This window comes from Ixodes scapularis, unplaced genomic scaffold (assembly GCF_016920785.2).
Source record: "Ixodes scapularis isolate PalLabHiFi unplaced genomic scaffold, ASM1692078v2 ptg000187l_1___fragment_1__unscaffolded, whole genome shotgun sequence".
Classification (NCBI taxonomy): domain Eukaryota; kingdom Metazoa; phylum Arthropoda; class Arachnida; order Ixodida; family Ixodidae; genus Ixodes; species Ixodes scapularis.
In genome coordinates this window covers 600003-622778 of record NW_024609930.1, presented here as the reverse complement: position 1 = coordinate 622778, position 22776 = coordinate 600003, and the positions used below count along the sequence as shown (strand labels likewise).

General features: G+C 45.6%; 1 long non-coding RNA gene across 2 annotated transcripts; it reads right to left on the bottom strand.

The window, feature by feature from the left end:
* Positions 1–991: 991 nt before the first annotated feature.
* Positions 992–15206, bottom strand: LOC115324588. 2 transcript variants are annotated; one of them, XR_005715335.3, is made up of 4 exons: positions 15062–15206; positions 12861–13054; positions 8268–8410; positions 992–1477 (listed from the first exon to the last, which is right to left on the bottom strand). It is a non-coding gene; the product is annotated as an uncharacterized LOC115324588 (long non-coding RNA). The 2 variants fall into 2 exon arrangements; XR_006076960.1 differs by lacking the exon at positions 15062–15206 and adding an exon at positions 14523–14708.
* Between the last annotated feature and the right edge of the window lie 7570 nt (positions 15207–22776).

Below are 22776 nucleotides of genomic sequence, written 5' to 3'. Positions count from 1 at the left end.
CGATGCCTCTCGCAGAATGACATCGAGCTCGAAATACGAACCGTTGTTAAGAATTTATAACCCGACGTCACCGTCGTTATAGGCTGGATTCAGGGCCACGAAGCCTTCCGAGAAACGAGAGGGCGAACGAGGCCACGAAGGCGCAGCTAAACGCATGTACCTTGCCCTCACAAGGCCACGATCCCCTTCTCGCACCTCAAGAACAAGACGAGAGGCCCGACATACCACCGCACCCAGACGAAAGAAAAAGAGAGGAGCGGCATGCCCGAAACCTCAGGCTCATCTGACTTCCTCCACCAGATTCCTATCCGATCCCGCCGGAACACAACCGGTGGGAGGAGGCGAGTATCAGGCGGCTCCAAACAAACCCAAGCAGCACAATTCACCGGCTCAAGCTTGAGCCGCCTTGGGCAGCCGAGGAAAGTTTCCCTGGCCCAAGCACCGTTTTGCTCCAAGGGGCAAGCTAGCCCCAGCCTGGCTAGCCGGCCCGGCAGTTCAGTGGGGGTTCCTTGTACAGCCAAGCTTGGCTAAACGGTGTAAAACAAGCCTGGGCCAGGCTGGCAGTTCAGTGGTCAGCCAAGCTTGGCAAAACAGTCTAAATGCATCCTGGGCCACACTGGCAGTTCAGTGGTCAGTCAAGCTTGGCAAAACGGTGTAAATGCAGCGTGGGCCAGGGTGGGAGTTCTCTGGTCATTCAATCTTGGCTATACGGGGAATTTACAGACTTCTCCCAAGGAAGTCTATGTTGTCATTCAAAGGATGTTTTTTGTGGCATATGATAGAGTCAAACATCTCCAATTTTTGGTGCTGTGTGCAGAAAAAAACTGGTTGCTACCTTGTTCCGGATTTAGTGACCCACGATTAATGGAGCTGCTAAAGTAATTTTCTCAGAATACTTAAACAATAAAATGAAAGTTGAAAACATGCGCGAGCTGCTGTATTTATTGTGCGGTTGGCATGCAAATGAAGCTGCAAAATCAAGTCAAGTTTCATACAGTGGTTTTTTATTTCATGTTCAGTACATGGTGCTAGCTTATGCCCGAGTTCCACTACAGCGACAAACAGAAACAAATGACGACAAGTCTCAAACCTGAGTCTTTCCAGATTTGACAGGCTTTGTAGAATAAAGGAGGCTATGCTTAAACACAAGCATCATGCACGCGAGGGTATCTTTGGCAGGCTTAGAATCACTCATGCTTATTTCACGAGCACCGAACGAATAAACGCCGCCTGCCAAAAGTACCACCACGGGCATGCTGAATGGGTTGGAGGCTTGTAGCTGTCGTTTGTTTCTGTTTGTCGCTCTCGTGTCCCACTAGAGCGACAAAGGCTGGTTGCTGGTCGAGTATCTGCTGCCTGGCAACTGGGCTTCACAGCTAGTAGGTGGCTCTGCCGATTCGAGTACTAATGACAGCAGTTGTACATAGTTCACCCCATGGCCACTTCATGGCTGTGACGTAGAGCTGGATAGCAGCACCTGGAGAAGGAACAAGATAACCAGTGATGCATGTTTAGTAAATATGTTTTACATGAACTATAAATCATGCTCCTAATTAAATTATAACAGCAGAAAGGCCACCCAAAAGGTCTTGGTGGTATCTTCAGTCTCCTTCAATATAAAAGACGTACTAAAAGCGCGTGGCCGAGATGACCGTGGTCGGGGGCGCTATGTGCGCTCCACGAGATTCTGTTCTGCCTCGAGGAAAGGACGCTCACTCGGGGCCGAACTGGTCCTGAACTTGCGGACAGTTTTTGGTTTAGGTTTAGACTAAGAGCGTGCTTTATCGGCATTGCGCCCACAAATATGATCATGGAGGCTCGAAGTAAGCATGCTCATTATTGTTTTTGTTATCAGTTGTTTCTGGTGTAAAATTTGAAAACAAGCACAAATATTAATGTTGCACCCGAGTATCATATTTGAAAAATAAAATGTCTTGATGAGCGGATTTATTAATCAGAAGGATGGCATGCACCATGCACTTTAGAAGTGAAAATAATTGCCTTGACTCGGGCCAGTTTCTCTCGGACAGCCATTTCAGAATTAGTGGCTGTGACATAATGTGAATGAACTGCTCTCCACCGTGAACCCAAAAACTGATAAGTGTGCATTGCACTTTAGCTGAGCACTAAGTGAGTTCCCCCTTGGGTAGATTGGGATCTCCCAGAGCACACCAGTCACTGCCTCGGCCAGGCGCTCCTACTGGGTCTTTCATACTGCAGGAGAATACATAACGCAGAAACTACAGAACTTGACAGTGACAAACATGATTTCCCTCCATTTGTAGAATACTACTGTCAGTAAATGCAAAATAAAAGCCAGTTAGAGCACCTCAATGTGAACACCACATATAACATACAGTACTGTGGAAGGTTGCTCAGATCGTTTGAAAGCAGACTTTGAATTGCCGCAAGGGAATTTTTCTTGATTCTCTTGATAGTAAAACCAAGCCATAAGTACAACTTCACTGTAAAGACAATGTTTTCTATCTGCTTTTCTTTAAATGCATAGAAGTACTTTTTGGTATTTATGTTACCTACCTCTAAGAAGACGAAGGACCAGTAAAAGGAAACACAGACACAGTTACGTACAAAACTAGCATGTTGGTAACAGTAACTAAACATGAGGAAGACACAGAGAAAGGGGGGGCCAGACTGACAACTTCGTTGTCCGTCCCCCCTTTCTATGCATCTTCCTCATGTTTAATCACAAACACAGCGCTGTCTTTCCTTTTACTGGTCCATCTTTTTTGCGCTGTTTTAACCCATTCAATATGACCACCAATCAACTCGCCCAACTTTACACCTTGCTACCTCTAAGGTTGCAATATAAAGTGGTCTCAACTTCCACTGACAGCCCTGAAGCTATAAACCCACAAAAAACCAAATTCCCTAGTAATTAAAACGACACAAAAGAAAATCAGATCAGAAAAACATTCAGTCTGACTTGATTATATTGAATCAATAAATACAATGAATGTGAGCAATATCCTTGTGAAATTGTATTATAAACTTTCAATGTAAAATGGGATGAGAGTCCTACTAAAGCAACCAAGAGGAACAACAACTGACCCTGACACGACTTAAATACATTCAGCATGCACACGAAGATACCTTTGGCAGGCTTCCCATTTTTCGAGGCTCATGAAAAAAGCACAAGTTATTGCAAGCCTGCCAAAAGATATCTTGGTATGCATGCTGCATGGTCTTGGGGCTTAAGATGGCAAGTTGGCTATTCATCACTGAATAATATGCCGAAAAAACACAGACACAACAAAGGAAGATCTGGACAGAACACTGCATAACCTTCAACTGAATGGTTCGTACAAAAAAACAGAAATACGTATAGACCCTTTCAGGCAACATTTCATGGGTGCGCCGCCGCCACCTTGACGTCACGTGACCCTGCCGCCACAGCCGACCTTCAGTTTCTCGCAGTTGCTCCGCGTTGTGTGCTGCACCGGCCACCACCAGAGCTTTGTTCTCGAGTTCTTTTACGTTCTGCGTTGAAATCGTGTGTTTGCTTTAGGTCCTTTCGATGTTTCGGGCTTTCATTTAATCATTTGATATCGACATTTGAACATCGTTCTTGTATTTTCTTATTTATGAAATGGGATCGGACAGCGAATGGATCGACGATACGAGATTATGGCCTAGGCTTCAGAGACCATTAAGTTCATCACATTTTGTTTTTATCGCTAATAAGGGCAGTCAACACCATTGCGACACATAAAAATTTCAACTGACGCTGTAAGGCTATCGCAGTCGTGCTTCTTGCTGCATGTGCGAACTTTAGACATTGCTTCTGTAAGTAAAAGCCGAACCGCATGTAAGTGCTCAAGCGAGTGGCGAGACGAGCAACGGCGACAACGATGAGAGTCAGCGACGAAGATTTCTCGCTGTCGCCCGTTGCATCGCTCGGTTTTTGGATTTCTAGAAAACGTCGCTCATCGTTTTGGTCGCTTGCGTGCGGTTTGCCTCGTCGCGCGACTGATCGAGCGAAAGCGAAGCGAGTCGCTTGTCTCGTTGCTCCCCAAATCGCTTTCATGCGGTTTTCTAGAAATCCAAAAGCCGAGCGCCGCGACGGGTGGCAGTGAGAAACTTTCGTTGCTGACTCGTCGTTGTCTCTCGTCTTGCTTGCTAAAGCGCTTCCATGCGGTCCGGCTTTTATCTACGGAAACAATGTCTAAAAGCACGCACATGCACCGAGAAGCACGACTGCGAGAGCCTCACTGCCAAAAATTTGGGGGTTTTGCGTGCCAAACCAACGACTGGCATCTGGAGATAGCCTCACTGCGTCAGTTGATATTTTCATATGTCGCAATGGTGTTGACTGCCCTTTATTAGCGACAAAAACAAAAGAATGTGATGAACTTACATGTTCTCTGAAGCCTAGGCCATGATCTTGTATCGTGATCCATTCACTGTCCGATTCCATTCTATAAATAAGAAAATACATCTATATTGAAACATAGGTATCAAATGAATAAATGAAAGCCTGAAATATCAAAAAGACCTAAAGAAAACACTCGACTTCAACGCGGAACGTAAAAGAACACGAAAACAAAGCTCTGGTGGTGACCGGTGCAGCACACAATGCGAAGCAACGGCGACAAAACGAAGGTCAGCTATGGCAGCCCGTTAAGCGCGCCGACTGGTGGCAGCTTGAGTAACTGACTCCCTAAGAGCATCTATACAGATAAAAACTGACACCTGCTGGCAGAACACTGTAAGGTCAAAATGCACTTCCTCAGAAACCAGTGCCACTAGTTCCACAGAGAGTGAAATTCTGTCAGACAATGACACTAAGGGTGCACCTCAGACAAGAGTTGTCACCCTGGTATTTTATCCAGAAGGTCACCTAGCAATTCACTGTGTCCATTGTGAGTGCAAGTCCAACTTAGAAAAAGACTAGTGTCATGGGCTGCTACAAGACAAAAGCAAAGAGGAAAATTCACAATGCCTTCTTGATGCAATCCTAGAATAACAACTCATGTGAGCCCACCCTCATTACTAATACATGACAAAGAATTCCACGGTCTGCAGAGCCAATGACGCTCGTTTCTGGGGGAGTGCGTTCAGACGACGCATCAGCCCACTTCACATGGCGCAATTTCGCTTGCAAATTTACACCTGTGACGTCAGGCACTGCAGCTTCCCCCATGCCTATAATTCGCTGCATGAGTGACGTCACAACAGCAAACTCGCAAGTAAAATCACACCATGCGAATCAGGTTTACAGTGTTCACACAGCATGTGTTACTTCCTATCAGTAGATATATTTTTTTTACCAAAGTAAACTATTCAGTTAAAAGTTAAGACGTGTCCTGCCCAGATCTTCCTTCATTTCGTCTGTGTTTTTTTGCGTATTATCCAGTCTTGAGGCATATCAGTGTCAGGTGTTTCTCTTTGTCGCTCTAGTAGGACTCGGGCAGGGTGGGGAAACAGTCATGTCTCAATAATATGGATACTCTGCTATATAAAAACCGTTTTCGGGGACCAACCGGGTAAATACCTGCATTTTGTCCTGTTATTATGCACAGCTCACATTATGGACGCTTTTGGGTAGGAACGGAGGTGTCCATTTGCATGAGACATCACTGTCATATTCCCTAGTGTTGAAATTAATGACTGCATGCTCTGAAGCCACGTAGCAGGTTTCTCCACTGAACACTAATGCGTAGCGGTGGCATGGCAGATGTTTGTGGCTGCAGAACACACCGCAGGCAAATGATATCCAATGTGGACAATCATGGATATTTGACATTAGAATCAACCAACAAATAGGCCTACATGTTGCTGTCACAGAATTGAACGATTTTTTTCTTCGTTGGATTCCGTTTTGAGTAAGATGCACAAGTGCCGAAAACACGAGCTCGGAAGAGAAGAAAAAGAAAAAAAGAAGGAAGGCGGAAGCTGCGTAGAGCTAGGCTTCAGTGGTTGGAACAACAAGCAAGGCTTCAGTGGTGTGGGAGGTCGAACCCCGAACAAGGCTTTGTCAAGATGGTTGGTGGGCCCTGAGCAAACTTCGACGATGTGCATGTGCTTGTGAGCGAGCGCTGTTCGGCACTATAAGCACCCAAGCCACCACAAGTTCTCGACTCCGACTGGTGCCGCAAGGGACTGGGACCACCACCGACATCTTGGGACCATGATTCGACTTTCCTCACACGAAATGTATAGCGTCTTTGATTTGGCTTCTGTTCCATCCTTGTTACGCTTTCAAAGCTTTTGTGATTTTCTTGCCCCTGTTACGAAGAGCAGAAGGCTTCCAAGATATGTTCTTTTCCTTTATTATTTTCATTTTTTTACGACCGTTTGTGCGTCCTGTGCACCTTTTCTTTAATTTTGAATTTCATTACTAATAAATAGTGTTTCGAAATGCCAGGTACAAGTCACTCTCAATTCCTACCGCCTCTAAGGAAGTCCATCACCTAGGTGTGGCCCTAGCACCTGGACAGCGGTCCAATTCAGATTACAAGTTGGTTTGTTTATGGCATCTTTTCCAACCGAACCTGTGACAAACTGGCATCCACTACAGGACTTGAACCTGTCACAAGTTAGTCACAGGTTCGGTTGGAAAAGATCCCATAAAAACAAACTTGTAATTTGAATTGGACCGCTGTCCAGGTGCTAAGGCCACACCTAGGCGATGGACTTCCTGAGAGGCGGTAGGAATTGAGAGTGAGTCGAGCCTGGCGTTACGGAACACTATTTAATAGTAAAGAAATTCAAAAGTAAAGAAAAGGTGCACAGGACGCACACACAGTCGTAAAAAAAAGGAATAAATAAAGGAATAGAACATATCTTGCAAGCGTTCCACTCTTCATAACCGCAGAAGGAAAAACACAAAAGCTTTGAAAGCATAACAAAAGGAACAGAAGCCAAATCAAAGATGCCATACATTTGGAGGAGGAGGAGAGTCCAATCATGGTCCCAAGATGTCGGTGGTGGCTTGGGTGCTTACAGCGCCACACAGTGCTCACTCACAAGCACAGGCACATTGTCTAAGACTTGCTCGGGGCCCACCAACAGTCTTGACAAAGCCTTGCTCAAGGTTTGACCACCCAAACCCACAAAGCCTTGCTTGCCGTTCCACCGGCCATAGCGCCGATGCCTTGCTTCGCGTTCCACCACAACCACACCGTGCGCGGGTTCCACCTTCTTTCTTCTTGATCCCTTCCTCCGAGCTTGTGCTTTTGGCACTCGCACATTTTGCTCAAAAAGGAAACCAGTAAAAAGAGTACAATAACCACTGAATTCTGTGAGAGTTGTTATGACTGTGAATGTCTAGAGGGCAAAGTTGACATTTGCAACAAAACTTGAAATAATAAGGCATGTGGAGAAGGAGACAAAAAGTTTTGTGTCACTGGAGCCCACAAGATCTTTGTAAACTACTCAAGAGCGGTGTGACATAAAAGCGCGACAAAACACATTCTGACGCACGGCATGTTAAGACATCGAGAAACCACTACAGAGGTGGTTTAGAGATGTAGGGGCAAGCAACATTCCTATATTGGGACCAATCTTCTAAAGGCATGTGAAAAACTCCTTTTACTCCTGAAGTGAAGAATCTTCTAAAAGAATGTGAAAGATTCCTTTTAACTTGATGTGAAGAACTTCACTGCAAGTGGATAGCTACATTAACTTAAGGGCCACCATGGCATAGGAGAAAAGACCATCTAAGGGATGGATAGATAGATGCAAACGGCTGTACCTTTTGTAACGAGCAGTAGTGCCAGTGTACGTGATGGGACTATTGTGGTGGCAGTGCCAGCGTCGAAAGAGAAAGTCAATGGCTCAACAATCAATTGAAGCCAAGTATGAAACCAGAAATAGTTAAATGCCTTGCCAAGGAAATTGGCCTGCAGTGGCAAAAGCATCCCTGGCAAGCGATTCACAGTTCGCATGGAAGCTAACAGAACAAGGCCCAGATATCAGAGCTTTTGAAAACCAACACGGATGGCACCACAAAAATGTATTCTTAGTGATGGGAAAGTTTAGAATGCCAAATAGTATGAGCTGTTGCAGTAAAACCATGATATACGTATGAAACATGAAATCATGGATGACTCGGGATCTCTTTGGCTGGGTCTTTGGTGGCTCGTGGACTGGGAAGCCGAGTTTGTGGATAAGCGTCCCAGCGTGTGCTTACTTGGTGACATGTGCTGCTTAACACTATCCAGTTCCATTCTAGCAGCCAAACACGACATCCAAGCTACATCCGTTAGACCAAGGCATAATTCAAAGGTAGTCTAGATTGCGTTTACCATTTATAAATGTCCAGGCACGTCTGCAATTTAGCCCATCCACAGGCTTTCGGAGACGGTCACAAGAGCCAGCAGCTTGCTTGGGCAGCTCACTGTCAGCCACTCTGTCCTTCCATGCACCGTGCCACCTCCATGAGCTCCCACTGAAAAACAAAAAAAAAACAGAATCGGAAATTATACTGCAATAAGAACATCTCAGCAGCAGAGGCTACGTTATGGTGCCTGGAATGCACCTCCAACTGGTTCGTTTAGTGTTCTATATAACCCATGTACCAAAAGTGGTCTCTAAGCGACAAGATTAAATGACACCACAGGAGCTGGCATGTCATGCTGTAGGATGTTGCAATCCTGGCAGTTAGTCGTACAACTTTTGACAAAAAATATATGAGCTAACACAGCTGTCATTGTCCTCGCAACATTCAAAATCCTGGCTGACAAAGCTTCTATGGACTGTCAAGCTGAGGGATACCCTCTCTGCCCCCTTCCCTTTTCCAGCAGAAACTACCTCAACTGTCATGATGTTCACAGCCCGGAAAAGATCCCCTAGAAGTTTATTCAGGAGCAACTAGGGTAGCTATAGAGACAAACTCTCGCACTATGAAGCCATTCCACAAATCCGCCATAAGCAGGAGCAGTTTGTTGAGAGTATAGAAGTTTGCCTTGTAAATACATTTCGAGATGAAGTTGCATCTCTGGATTCTACCAAGACTCTAGTTTCCAGCAAAGATTGACGTTGGCAGGCCGGCCGAGTTGCTGAGTAGGAGGAAGGTGCATGTGCCACACCACACGTGTCTTTTGCTTACATTCAGAGAAAGGAAGGCTGAAATTCCCTGATCGATACTGATTAGGCTGGAAATCTTGAGACTTTTCCAATTGCCAAATTTCTCAACAATACCAATTTTCAGCTCATAGACACCCTGCACAGGGTTGAGTTAGGTACTAACGGCCATTAACAACTGCGTGAATTACTGTACACATATGCGGTCACTATACTAAAGCCCAACTTATTCTAGTAATGCACAACACCATAAAACTACCAAAAAAACACAGAGCATGCACCCGCGACAGAGTAAGCGCTCAACCCCTACTTTTGAAACATATCAACTCATCTAAGGACATATTAATGCCTATTCCTCTATTTTAAGCAAGTTAAAAAAATATATGAAAGAGACATCAGGCACCCTGTCGTCATGGGTGTTTATCTCCACGACTGGCAGACAGAATGGGGATAGGACGAGTAGAACAGCAAAGCAGGAGAGGAATAGGAGGGGTGCAGTCGAAAAGATCTAAAAAGTGATATACTTGGGGACAACGTTCCGTGGCAATGGAGCTAAAGCTAGAGAGCCAAAGGACACCATTTCACTGCATAGCTGAATATAGTTCAACCATAATAATTTGCTGGGTGGAACGTAACCAATTAAAATATATGTAAAATTGTTCTGTTTAGCTTTGACTTTAGAATGTTAGCATAACATTAGCCAGGATGTGCCAAACCTAGAGCATTTCCTTTTTAGCTATTTTGTGTTTTCTTGGTTTAAATTCACCCTATGTTTTCTAGCTCCCTGCAAAATTAAGATGGCATCTTTATCATGCGCATCTTTGGGCATCATCAGTGTGGTTTATTGCAGGCACTCTGTGAGCTTGCCCCTTTGTTTGACATGTAAGATTTTTATGAAGTTTGGCAACCAAGAAATCTTAAAACAAACCAAGCAAGTGGTGTGCAACGTGTATGACAAATGGGACAGTGGGAACCGGGACTCCTAGTTGTTTCCGTATGCTGGTTGACTAGCAAGCTCACTGGTGTGTGTGAGCAGGGGTGGGGATGGAGCTCAGGACCCCTGGGTTCTGCAGCGCAATCCTCACTACACATATTCTGAGCTGTGGTGTGCCAGCGACCCCCTAGGGCCAGCCATAACTGAATGCGATCCAAATGGAATGCGACTTCGCGCCGTGGAGTGTGCGTGCTTCTATTTCTGTATATTCCTCCCGCGCAATAGTTTTTCAGCACCAGAAGAGTTTACAGATAACTGACCTCAAAACGCGGCAGCACTCATGAAATTCGTTCATGTGGCAATTTGGGTCAGGTGGTTCATGATCATTGACAAGCGCCAAAAAAATAGACAGGGTCAAGAAGTTGCCACTGGCGCACTCGCAACTAACATTATTGAAAAAAAAAATAAAGTCTGTTACATTGCTGTGAAAAATGTCAATCATGATTACAACCAATGTAGACCTCTATCAAGAAATTCATATTCTTTTGCTGATAAGGTTATGGATGTGTCACTTGTACAACTCGTGCCTTCGGCTATAATCTCAAACACCTCGTGTAGCTTTTTCTAGACATTTTATCTGGGTATCTGGCCAAATATTTGGTGTCATTAAAGGAGCGGTGCAACGATATTCAGTTGGAATGTTTTTCTCTCTACACGAGCTTACTGGCACACTTGGGACCCAAGGATACTCACACGCAACACCATTGGCCAAGAAACTCCTTTGTTGCGTTGTAATTTCAGGGACAAAAGCGATCATTTTCATTCAATCTCTCCTTTGCAAAATTTGATGACGTAACTCGGGGATCGCAGTACACCCAAGTGACGATATTTGAATGCGGTTCATAGATTGGACCCGAGCATTGCGTGGGCACTCGACTTGGGCTCGTGACAATTGCTAGCTCGAGAGGCATTCGGGTAGTGACCCGTGTCCAATCGCTGCAACGACGACAACAGCCGAGCCATAACAATGTCTGGAAATCAGCGCGTGTCCTGCGCTTTGCCAACCCCAGCGCGTGGCTATGATAAACACTGGCGGCATATAATCGGCTCCAGATCACGTGGCCGCTTGTTCTGGCTGCGAGTTGAGGGAGTGAACGCTGATCGTTTTTCCTGAATTTTTTTCTGGGACTTCTATTGCGTGGGGTGAAAAACGAACGCATATTTCATAGGTCATTAACGTTAGGGATTTGTTTTAAGCGGTATTTGCGCAAAGTACAAAAATTGTTGCATCGCTCCTTTAAATGATGGGAAACAAGGGCAGCAGCTGATGTGTGTTGTCGCTGCAGCAGCGGCCCTTGGAAAAGACAAATGCAAAACTAAACACTGCAAAAAATTCACAGAATGCACAACCAAAGTTGTGTACGGAATCACAATGTCATATGGTTCTGTGTACACAGGTCAGACAGGCCTATGTATTAATGACTGCGCCCGCGAACGCGAGGTGGCCACACAAGCGATCTCCATCACGACATCTGGCCACACACTGCAGACGCTGCTTTTGCTCCCAGTCGTTTAAAGACACCAAATTTTTGGCCAGATACCCAGATAAAGAATCTAGAGAGCTACACCAGGCATTTAAGATTAAAGCCAAAGGCACCAGGTGTACAAGTGACACATCCATAACCTTATCGGCAAAAGAATTAATTTTTTGATAGAGGGTTGACCAGTTGTAGTCATGACTGACGTTTTTCACAGCTATAATAATAATAATAATAATACCGTAATGTTTTATTTGAATCATGCCCCAGAACGACCACTAGGTCATAGTGTGGTGGCACATAAAATGGTGGTACATGACTTAACACAATGTCTTCCACTTGTAAAAAAAGAACACACTAACATGCAATCACGAATTAAAGATAAAAATTTAGCTCCCTTCTAAACACTGATATATCTGAAAAGATATCAACATGAGAGGACAGTTCATTACCACAAATCTGCATCCTTACCACTTACTATACAAGAAATTTTGTTTTTAATAAATGTTAGTTGCCGGTACGCCAGTGTTCAAGTCAAATTTTTGTCTAGGTATTTTTCCGGCGCTTATCTACTATCATGAAGTTCGCAGCTTTTCCTGATTCGACACTGCCTATCTTCGTCAGCTGAGAGACAAATTAAATTCTAGGAGATTGACCACGGTGAAATCTACCTTGCAAGTCTGTCCGAGTGCTTCAGTCAAAGTGTTGGCTTACGCTTAAAAACGGGTGAAGCCTTCAGAAATAGATTTGAATATGCCTGCATGCTCGGCGATCGCGGTTCAGCTCCCTCAACCGCAATCCACGTACAAAAACATGCACTGAAGCAACTGCGTGGTTGACACGCCAAAACCCTAACTGAAACCGAGACAAAAAAAAAAAACCATAACTATTTGGTGCACTAACACAGAGCCATTGGCACTGCCTGCCTCCCCCCTCCGTAGTTTTCTCTTCATTGCCAAAGAAAGTTGTGCCCCAAAAAAGATGGGTTGCTTTTTTGTTCTAACTCGGAAGAATAAATTTAAGGCTTTATAACAAGAACAAGCAAATGCGTAAGCAACCATTCTTTAGGATGTTAATTTGTAATAAAAAAAAACGAAAAAACAACAACAAACAGACGGTTTGTTTTTACGTGTTTGCACAGTCAACCAGCTTTGCAAATGGCAGCTGTTTGTAATTCCGTGGTCAGACCAAGGGACCACCCGACCATGTACACCTTTGCTTTATTACCTACCCTATCCCCCAGCTCTCCATGGTCATCCCCAATTTAGAGTGGGCAATTGCTCGGTATATTACAGTTTGTAATGGTGTTATTTGTTTAGGAAAACAAAAGGTCAGATAAATACCAGCAGGGCCCTGCGGAAGCGGTGCATGGGCCCCGTTTCACTTTTCACAAAGCATCCTGTCTTGAAAGGCAGCAGAGAAACAGGTTGGGCTGATTCGCCTGCAGGCCTTTGCTGAGTTGATGGCTACTATCCAGACTGGCAGCTGATCGGCAGCTTCCAGCCACCTGCAGTTTTTTCTTGATGATACAGACTTCCTGCAATACCATGAATAAGAATCAGACTGATATTCTGGAACAAAAAAAGAAACCAAAACTTGCTTCACAGATCAACAAAAGAAAAAGTGCCAACATTACGCTTCTCTTGTTGTCGACAGTGCAAAGACCATGATGACAGCACCATTAAACTCAACCAAACAAGGAAAATGAGCTTCTTCATGACGTAATTGTATTAAGAACCAGGCGCGCAGCCGGAAGGGGGGGTTAGGAGCCTACCTCACCTTTTCTTTATTACCTACCCTATCCCCCCCCCCCCCCCAAAATCGTCCATTTTGCTGGCCCCCCCCCCCCCAAAAAAAAAAAAACAACAAATTTCTGGTGAAGTGCCTGTTAAGAACAATGTGCATGTAGAGCTTAGATACCTACTGGTACCTTAAGAAATCCCAGGAAGCTAAAAACAAATTAAACACCACTTAAAAATAGCACAGCTCTCTTGATAGGCACATGCACAGCAATCAACAAGCCTCTTGACATGTTCTGCAGTGCAGGGATACAGATTAAAAATAAACACTGGGGATGTGATCGATATCCTTTGGGGCAGTGCAATGCGCAAGTTTATCCTGAAGCTACTGTTTGCGCATGCGCCTAAGAGGCGTTAGAGCTGGTTCACTGTTGCAACTGACTACGACCGAGTTGAACAAAACAGAGTTTTAAGCCGCTTACGACTGCCATTATTACTGCTGGACGGCGTGGTCATAAGCCGTCACAAGAGGCTTAAAGACTGGTTTTGTCGGAGTCAGTCCTAGTCGGTTGCAACAGTGTGGACCAGCTTTTAGACTATTATTGTAGCCAGCTTTGGGTCTTTCCACAAATGTTTTAAGAGACTCCCTTCAACTTTACCAGGGCCTCAGGTATTTAAACGTTGTAGCTTTGTATATGTCTCCCCAGTACCACTAAACGTTCTATACCAGATCTGAGCATTTTAATCAAATCATTCAACCTCTTTCCTCAGCCATGTAAACTACTTGTGCACCCACGAGTTCTACAAGTCACGAATGTAGCCGGGGTAAATTAAAACGTCGCTAAGGCAAGCAATAATAAACATTATTAGCGACAGTAGTACCCTGGGTGGCTCGCAAGGCTAGACATATATGCAGGGGCCCGTACGCACGATCTCTGCTAGCCAATCAACCAGAGCAAGATGATCAAAATAACAAACAGGCAACAAGGGAGAAAACAACAAGAACGATGAGATTAACAGGGCTCGGTCAACACTTTTAATACCCGTGTGACACGGGCAACTCGAATGCCATTTACAACGAATGACAATTGTGTGATCGGCGAATCAGCTCGCTATCTGTCGCGCGTGGAATGCGTCACGCCCGGAGTGTCGCGCGCCGATTGGCCGTCCGCTCAAATGTCATTCGTTGTAAATGGCATTCGAGTTGCCCGTGTCCCAAGTATAAGAAACTCAAGGCCCAAGCACCTCAAACCCAACGCCACGCACCGCACGCCGGCGCGAGGCACACGCCGTACACGAGCACAACGACGACACCCAGTTAGGAGCGTGTCCTATCAATACGCCAAACGCCAGCGCCAGTCGAACCGCGCCATCCCGCTGGACGCGGCGTGAAAACCCAGAGCGCGCGGGCCGGGAGTTTCAAAACATTGGGCACAACTCAACGCTGCCGCTAGCATGAAAAACGACGAGACGACACGCAATCAAGCGTTTAACAACACAGAACAGTTCACTGATAGCAACGCGTACTTTAGAAACAATCTAATCAGCGTCTCTGCAGTGCTCCGGTGTCGCAGAGCATTCACGGGATTCTCAAGATAGCGGCACGGCGGCACCACGGCGGCGGCGGCGCCGCCGGCGCCGGTTAGTGCTAAGACGATTTCACTTTTTTCGACTCAAATCGTAGAAAAAAGTGAAATATCATTTGAATTACGGTGGCAACGTGAGCTACGTTGTTCCGAAGATGATCTAGCATATCTGGATATTCTTCTAGCATGCATTATGAATATGAAATCGGAAAAACTTACCTAAACTCGGATCGACCGACGCACTCCGAGAAAGGCCTTTGTGTCCTCTCCGGAACGAACAAGGATCCAGAAGTTGCTTGCGGCTTTGAATTGGCACGAAGCCAAGCCAGCCAAGGCAGCCAAGGATTGAAATACGACTTAATAGTTTCGGTTTCGACCCCACACTATCTCAGTCCATATTTCTGGGGCCGGTGTCACTACGGTTGACATTACTGCAGTTATCGTACTCTATACGAACTTTGAAGTCAATTGAATGCGAGCAGACATAATTTCCCAGCTTCTTCTCCTGTTATACGTTGCTTGATAACCTTTGTTTGCTGATTGGAATCTGCATCAACTCATGTCCATCTGGTCCTTCAAACAAACGGTGTTCAATATCTTAATTCGACTTGATTTCTTATTTGTGAATACATGTAATTGCTTAATCATTCACTGGATATCTGTTTTAAGTTTTTATTTTTTTGCTAAGCAAATGTACGTATTTTTTAAGTTTTTTTTTTTTTTTTTGGTTTGGTTTGAATTACAGGCCGTGTTTTGTGGCTCAGTAAAACAGGTTGATTTGAGAAATTCAAGATCATGTACAGCCGACAATACACCAGTGATGTAAATACAGGGAAGGCGGGAGAAGCGTCCCCCCCCCCCCCTCCCCCTCCACCTTAGAAAATATTCCTGGCTGCGTCGCTAAATGAGCATAAGAGGCACTGCGTTTTTTGCCTTATCAACATACACACAAATCGAAGGAGGGAGGAGCTGCTTCATCTGAAAACTTTCAGTTTTGAGATGAAGCAGCTCCTCCCATCTCTTTCCACTTTGGCAGAGCGAAACGCTCGGGAGGAGCCGACCCCCTCCCCAGCGTTTACTTTCAACCTGCCATCGAGCATGGCTGTATTTTTTTTTTTTTTTCGTGGACCTTCTAGATTGCTACAGCTTCAGTACATACAGCGGTGTAATCCACTCGCTAACTTGCTGTGCGTGTCTAAACAGAAGACATGTTTCCCTCCGGAGCGGGATCGGCGGCCGAGTGGGCTAGAGCACACCAGCTCGGAGCACGCGGAGCGAAAGCTCGCGCAACAGAACCCAGGGATCCTGGGTTCAATCCGCACCCCTGCCCGTTTCGATCTGGATGAACATCCTACCGGCGCGCTTTCGTGTATCATTACTGCGTGATGCACGTTAAAGACCCTGCGCTATCAGTTGTACTGCATTGGCTAAATTTTTCATCTACAGCTGGGAGACTCGTCGGCCGTTGAGGCAGACCAAATTCTAGGCTGTATAAACATACACACTCCCCAATTTTTCTCTGGAGCCATAGCTACAGGTTCAGCGCACGTGATCAGCGCATTCAGAAAACTAACTACAAGAGCACGCCCACGAGGCTTTGCGTTGCCTCTAATTTGCACGTGCTCACCCCAGCTTTGACGAAATTGGAGCCTTGCAGAAGCGGGCTAAAGCGCACACGCAGCTCGACGCGCGTGGAGCGAAAGCTCGCGCTGCAGAACCCAGGGATCCTGGGTTCGAGCCCCACCCCTGCCCGTTTCGATCTGGATGAGCGTCGTACCGGCGTGCGGTCGTGTATCACTACTGCGTGGTGCACGTTAAAGACCCCAGGCTAGTGGTTGTACTGCACCGGCTAAATTGCTCATCTACCGCGAGGTACTCGTCGCAACTTTAAATGGCTGACCAACTACACGCTGTAAAAATATCCCCATAACCCAATTTGCAATTTTTGCCCTGCAGAAGTTACGCTAACCTTGATGACGTAGAACAAATTAGTTCTGAACACGTCGACGCGTGCACCGCCGAAACGTGCCCCACATGTCCTACACTTCGTTTCACGCTCAGTGCGAGCGAAAGCAATGTGAGGTCGATGTTGACACGTCACGAGCTCACCTTCGCTCGTATTTATGGTGGAAGAGAGAATGAAGAGTCATAGAACAAAGAAATGATACAAAACATAGATGTAATCTATGTTTTGTATGTAGATAGTGTAATGGATGGCAGGGTAGATCTATGTCATCTATGTTTTGACTGCCTACGCTAAGCCTATTTCGTATTTACAAATTCTGATAAGCATGAGTCCACGTGGAACCTATCCAAACGTGGATTAAAATCCGGCTTGCTTAATTTTGAGATGAAAATAAAAATGTAAATAAATATTTACATTCGCGGTACCCCTTACTTTGTTTCGATTCCTTACATCAGTGAATGCGATTTTCCGCGGAATAAACTTCTTTGTTATGTACTTGATCACTAGCGCCACTTGCACATACAACGCTTTTGCTTTACACCACGCGTGGCCAAGGCTTTCGTAACTTGTGGTGCGGTCCGTGCGGACCGCATTCCAGGTGTGTTGGCGGTGCAAGGTGAGTCAGATGGGTCGTTCCCGCTTTAAATAAATACTAAAAATCAGTTTCTCATACTGCGGCACTAAGCGTTGACGTTGGTGCAGCGAGAGCAGTCTTGCCTCTTCTTGAACTTAGAAATACCAGCCAACATCTAAGCCTTTCTCGTGTCGGAAGTTTTGCGTGTCGCGTTTCATTTGAAAAACTAAAGGCTTAGCACATGTCGGTTTTAGAAAGCATTTCTTGCTTGAAGCTTCTAAGGCAAGTTCGCTTTCGCGAAGAAAACGCACCACCAGGACGCAATTACGTAGCATGTGAAACTGATATTTGTTGTTTATTTAAAGGTGGGACGATCAATTTGACTGAAGCACCCGGTCATTCTTTTCAGTCTGGAAAGAACTCGGGGTCTTAGCAAACGGAAAATTGAACACGCGCGCTCAACGCCGCTGCAATGTACGCAGATTTAGTTGAGCAGCATGTTTTTCACATATTTTTTCTTGAAGCGCCGACTGATTTGCGATTAGTTAATTTGTTCTGGAATAAACACCGGCCTCTGGAATTTGATGAAATGTGTTCTATTGTTTTTTTCTAATTTACACATCCAGTGCAACAGTTTGTTTTTGGCGTTTTTGTGAAATCAGACATGCGGGGTGCTGTTTTGCGGACCCTGCTTGCGGTTGCGATGTACTGTCGGCACGGGTGTGTCAATAAAGCCCGACGATCGCGTCACGCCGGCAAGCGCAATATTCTTGAAAAGGAGGCAACGGTTCCTGGCCAAAGGTCTAAGCGCAGATTCTCGTGTACGAAGCTGTATGTCACTGGCTTTGTGATAATAGCGTGAGAGTCAAATTTAAGCGCAACGTAAGAACGGATTTTAAGTTGATGTAAGTAAAAGTGGCCGTATCGAGTACTTCAGGGTCCGATGTCAAGCAAGTTCCAGACAAAAAATAATGAACGACGGTAATTGCCCGTCGTTCCTTCGCGCGCTGATCTTGCAAAAATAAACGACACCCGAAATCAGTGGCGTCACGAGGGTCAGCGGCACTCGCGGCGGTAGCCCGCCGCGACACCCCCCTCCTTCCTCCCCTCCCCTCCCCCCCCCCCCCCCCCCCCCCCCCCCGCTCCGCTCGTGCGCGGCCGCGTGACCCGCCGCTCCCCCCCTCCCCCCTCCCCCCTCCGCTCTCGCGTGGCCCGCCGCGAACTTCCCCCCCCCCCCTCCTTCCGCTCTCGCGTGGCCCGCCGCGGCCCCCCCCCCCCCTCCCCCCGCATCCCGTCGCGACACCCCCCTGAGCGCTGCACCCGGGCGCGGTCCCCCCCTTGTGACGCCACTGCCCGAAACCACTCCCCGGCAGTTCCGTGGAATCCTGGAGCCAGTGAATACAATGAATCGCCACGAAATCCTTAAATATTGGCAGCCGCCTGTCTAACCTGGTCGGCTCGGACCAGGACAATACAAGGAACGCCGAGGAAATCACTTCCCTGGCAGTTACGTAGAATCCCGGGGCCAATGACCACGCTGAAGCGCCACTAAGACTTCAATGTTGGTGGCCGCCTGTTTACCCCGGTCGGCTCGGACCAACAAAATACAAGGAACGCCAAGGGAATCACTTCCCTGGCAGTTCCGTAAAATCCTGGGGCCAATGAACACACTGAAGCGCCAATGTTGGCGGCCGCCTGTCTACACTGGTCTGCTCGGACCAAGAAAAGACGAGGAACGCCAAGGAAATCCCTTCCCTGGCAGTTCCGTGGCATACCGGTGCCCGGGAAATACGGTGAGACGCCAGGCTGGCAGTTCACCGAATTCCCTGGGCGGTCCCGGTCCAGTCTACTACGGCCAAGGCCCCATCCTGGCCCCAGCTAGCCCAAGGAAGTGTGCTGCTTGGGAATGCGGCCATTGCGCCCATCTGGCAGGCCAGATTTTATAAGCCTACAGACCCGAACGACCCAGGCATTGACCCCAACTGCGAATACTAAGGGGTCTCGGCGACATGTTTCCACCAGTTCGCGGCATCGCGAGCAGCGTGGAAGAAGCTTCCTTCGCAGGAAAGAAGACCCACAACATATGAAGAGTGGACCCTTGTGGAACTCGCAAACCAGCACAGGAAGCACATCCTCGACTCCCTGTTAAACTTTCTCCGTCTTTCAGGGGTGGCGAGGCATGTATGACCCCATTTACCCTTTCCTTTACTCTCCACGGCACTCAGATGATACTACTCAAGAGGATATGACAAATTCCCTTTGTACATATAATAAATACGTTTCGTATATATAAATATAACGAAAAAATGGCGGATTGACGTCACGTAAACACTACCTATAGACCTTTTCTGTTTTCTGTCGTTCTCAGTCACGTGAGTTCCGTATCTGGTATGAGGGACGAAAAAAATAATAAAACATTTCAAACTCGAAGTTTTGAGAAAAGGTTGAGGCAAAACGAAAATGTGTGACAATCACGCATTTTTCGTAAACACTTTCCAGCGGCGTGCAGAGATAAAAACGAAGTTTTACCCTATACTATAGTGACGACATTCAAGGTGGCTGCGCCATTGTGGAAAAGATGTATAGACTACTTCCAAAATGCCCTGCTTAAAACACTGCGCGCGTTGCATTAGGGCATCTCATTGGCCATAGAAAGGAGTGCAATGGTTTCGGCTTCGATCGCCCAGTTTACGAAGTAGTACATATCAACACTGCATGAAAATGAAGTCAGCGCTCACTTGGATAACACTAATTCACCTTCGTGAAAGCCACCGTTTACTACCGCTGGACGTCCGTGTTTAAAGACCTGCCTAGGCTAAGAGAGGAGCAGGAGTACGGCCGGCCGCGTCCCATTCCTATCTCGCCGCCTGGCCACCAGATCAGAGTGATAAGTGCGTGTATTGGATAGCTTCGATTTTACAAGAGGTCTATTCGGGAAGTATATCTGCAGGCGACGTAACAAGCATAAATGTCCTGGTGACTCGCGATCACATCAATACGTAGTGTTATAAATAACGCAGTCAATCACTACTATGCGCATAGACCTAATATTTTTTTGAAACCCTGTATAAACGTGCAGCAATGGAAACATGCTAGACCACTTTAATATATTTGTCAGCAGCAGCTATACTGCGGACATGCATAAGCTTTCAGGACCATGCGTACAAAGTACAGAAATAAACTTCCAACCTTGTACTGAAATTAGTATGATACACATGTGTGTTTCAATGACACTGGTACATTAATTTTACTTTTTCTGCCAAATGACTGTGGTTTCTCCGCAAAAAAATATATAAAATAACTTTACCGTCGTCAAGTACGCGAGTACTTGCCATGAATCGTACGGCTGCATTTTGAAGGATGCCAAAGATGACAACTGGGCCAGTTAGCGACCTCCGGTTATGCCCAACACAGTGCTCAACCAACCTCTTTAGAGGCCGGTCAGCAGAAAAGGTGGATGCTGAGTCAAACTTAGCCTAAGAAAAACTGGTCGTTGTTTATTTTCCCGAACTCTTGTGTTGCCAGACTGAAAAAAAACCCGTTGTGTTTGTTTTAATGCTAGAACAACTTAAACTGTGACACTGGCTAGAGAAAAGCTTGAAATCCTGCAATTCGGTGCATGTAAAGCAAATTAATTCAAAAATAACAAACACATATATTTATATTTTTCGCCAAAAATATGTTATATCAGACACGTTGGTATAATCTCGTCTCCAGATTTCCGCGGGAACTTTGGAGTAGAGTACAACATTTCTAGGAATTCCACTGGGGAGGAATCGTCAAGAAGCTTCTGTGATGTCAAATGCCTGTTGATTAATGGTGCGCACTTTTCTTCCGCAGAGTATGTGTCGTGTAGGCTTTAAGAATACGGTCATAGAAAGTCTATGGTTTCCCTTCGGTGTTCATGAGGTGTTAAATATGTCGTGAGCTTTTTTGTTGTTTTTTTCCTGTACTACAGCACGTGCGACTATAGCAGGATAAAACAGATGTGTCCTACTCAATTCAATCGTTTCGAGTTTGAACTAGAGGCCTGTTAGAATTCAGGCTTCCAGATTTATGCCGCAAATTCTAATTCTAAATGTACACATATTTATACACAATTAATTTAACGAATCGAGATGAAGATGTCGGTTCCGTTTAATAACTTGTGTAATCACACGTATTCACCATGAACATTCCAATAAGCAAATATTAACACTCAGCTTTGTACGATGATAATATGGAAATAACTAAGGGAATGGGCTGAGCTAGTTGGTTTTGATACATCTTGGGTGAAACCAGTTGAAGAAAGGAAGGAGAATGCGAGAGAAAAGGGATGGCGAACCGACGGCTTGACTACCAACTGCTTTATTACTTCTTACTTTTGTATTAATTTATATTCATTCCTACTTTTTTATTTTTTCCAATTGCTCTTATATGTTTTTTTTTGTTTTTTTACTGATTTTATTTATTACCCACGAAGGGAACTGCGTAGAAAAAGTTTCTATACGGCAAAAAAATGCAATCCAAAGAAAATCTTTTTCTACACGGCACCCTTCGTGGGTAATTGATAAAATCAGAAAAAAAAAATAAGAGCAAAATGTAAGAGTAATTGGAAAAAAAAATAAAAAAAATTGGGAATTAATATTAATTAATAGGAGAAGAAGTAGTAAAACAGTTGGCAGTCCAACGGTCGGTTCGCCATTCTTTTCTTTTGTCATCATCCTTCCTTTATTCAGCTGGTTTCACCTAAGATGGATCTGGAAATCGCTCCATAAGCGTTAAATGTGCTTCTTGGACACCAAAGTGTGCTATGTTTGCGATATAGTAAATCAAATGCGGGACTGCAAACACACATTGATACATTTTACGTTGCCTCGAAACCATAAACCTTAGAGATATGACCATTTTAGATTCACTTTAGTACATTTTAGTTGTGCTTTTTGGCCACTGGACTTGAACTCAGGTGGCAATGACGCTATGCTTTATTTCACGTGCTCGCTTCGAAATGTTTTTCTTCTATCACTTGCAGGCGCTGTCGTGCTAGCAGGCACTCAAGCATCGCAATAATTCCCAACCTTCGCGACCTACAAGGCGCGCACTGGTACCTATCAAAATGGCTGTCATCTGGATGATCCTCGTAGAACAGCAGTACGAGGCTGGGTCAGCGACACGAGTGTAATTCTGGTTTTGCTGCATACGAGCAGTATCAAAACCTTAGCTTTTTTTTTCACGTCAGAAAGGTGGTGGCAGGCAGCTTTATTGTTAAGCCTATCATCCAGGAGCCAGAGAGCACGATTCTCCCACTGCGGTACCACCATCGCGGGATGTTGCGAATGCAAGCTCAGCTGCGCAGGGACGCAACTCATCGAAAACCAAAAGTCATCATTCGGGATATGATAGCGTTTATGTTTG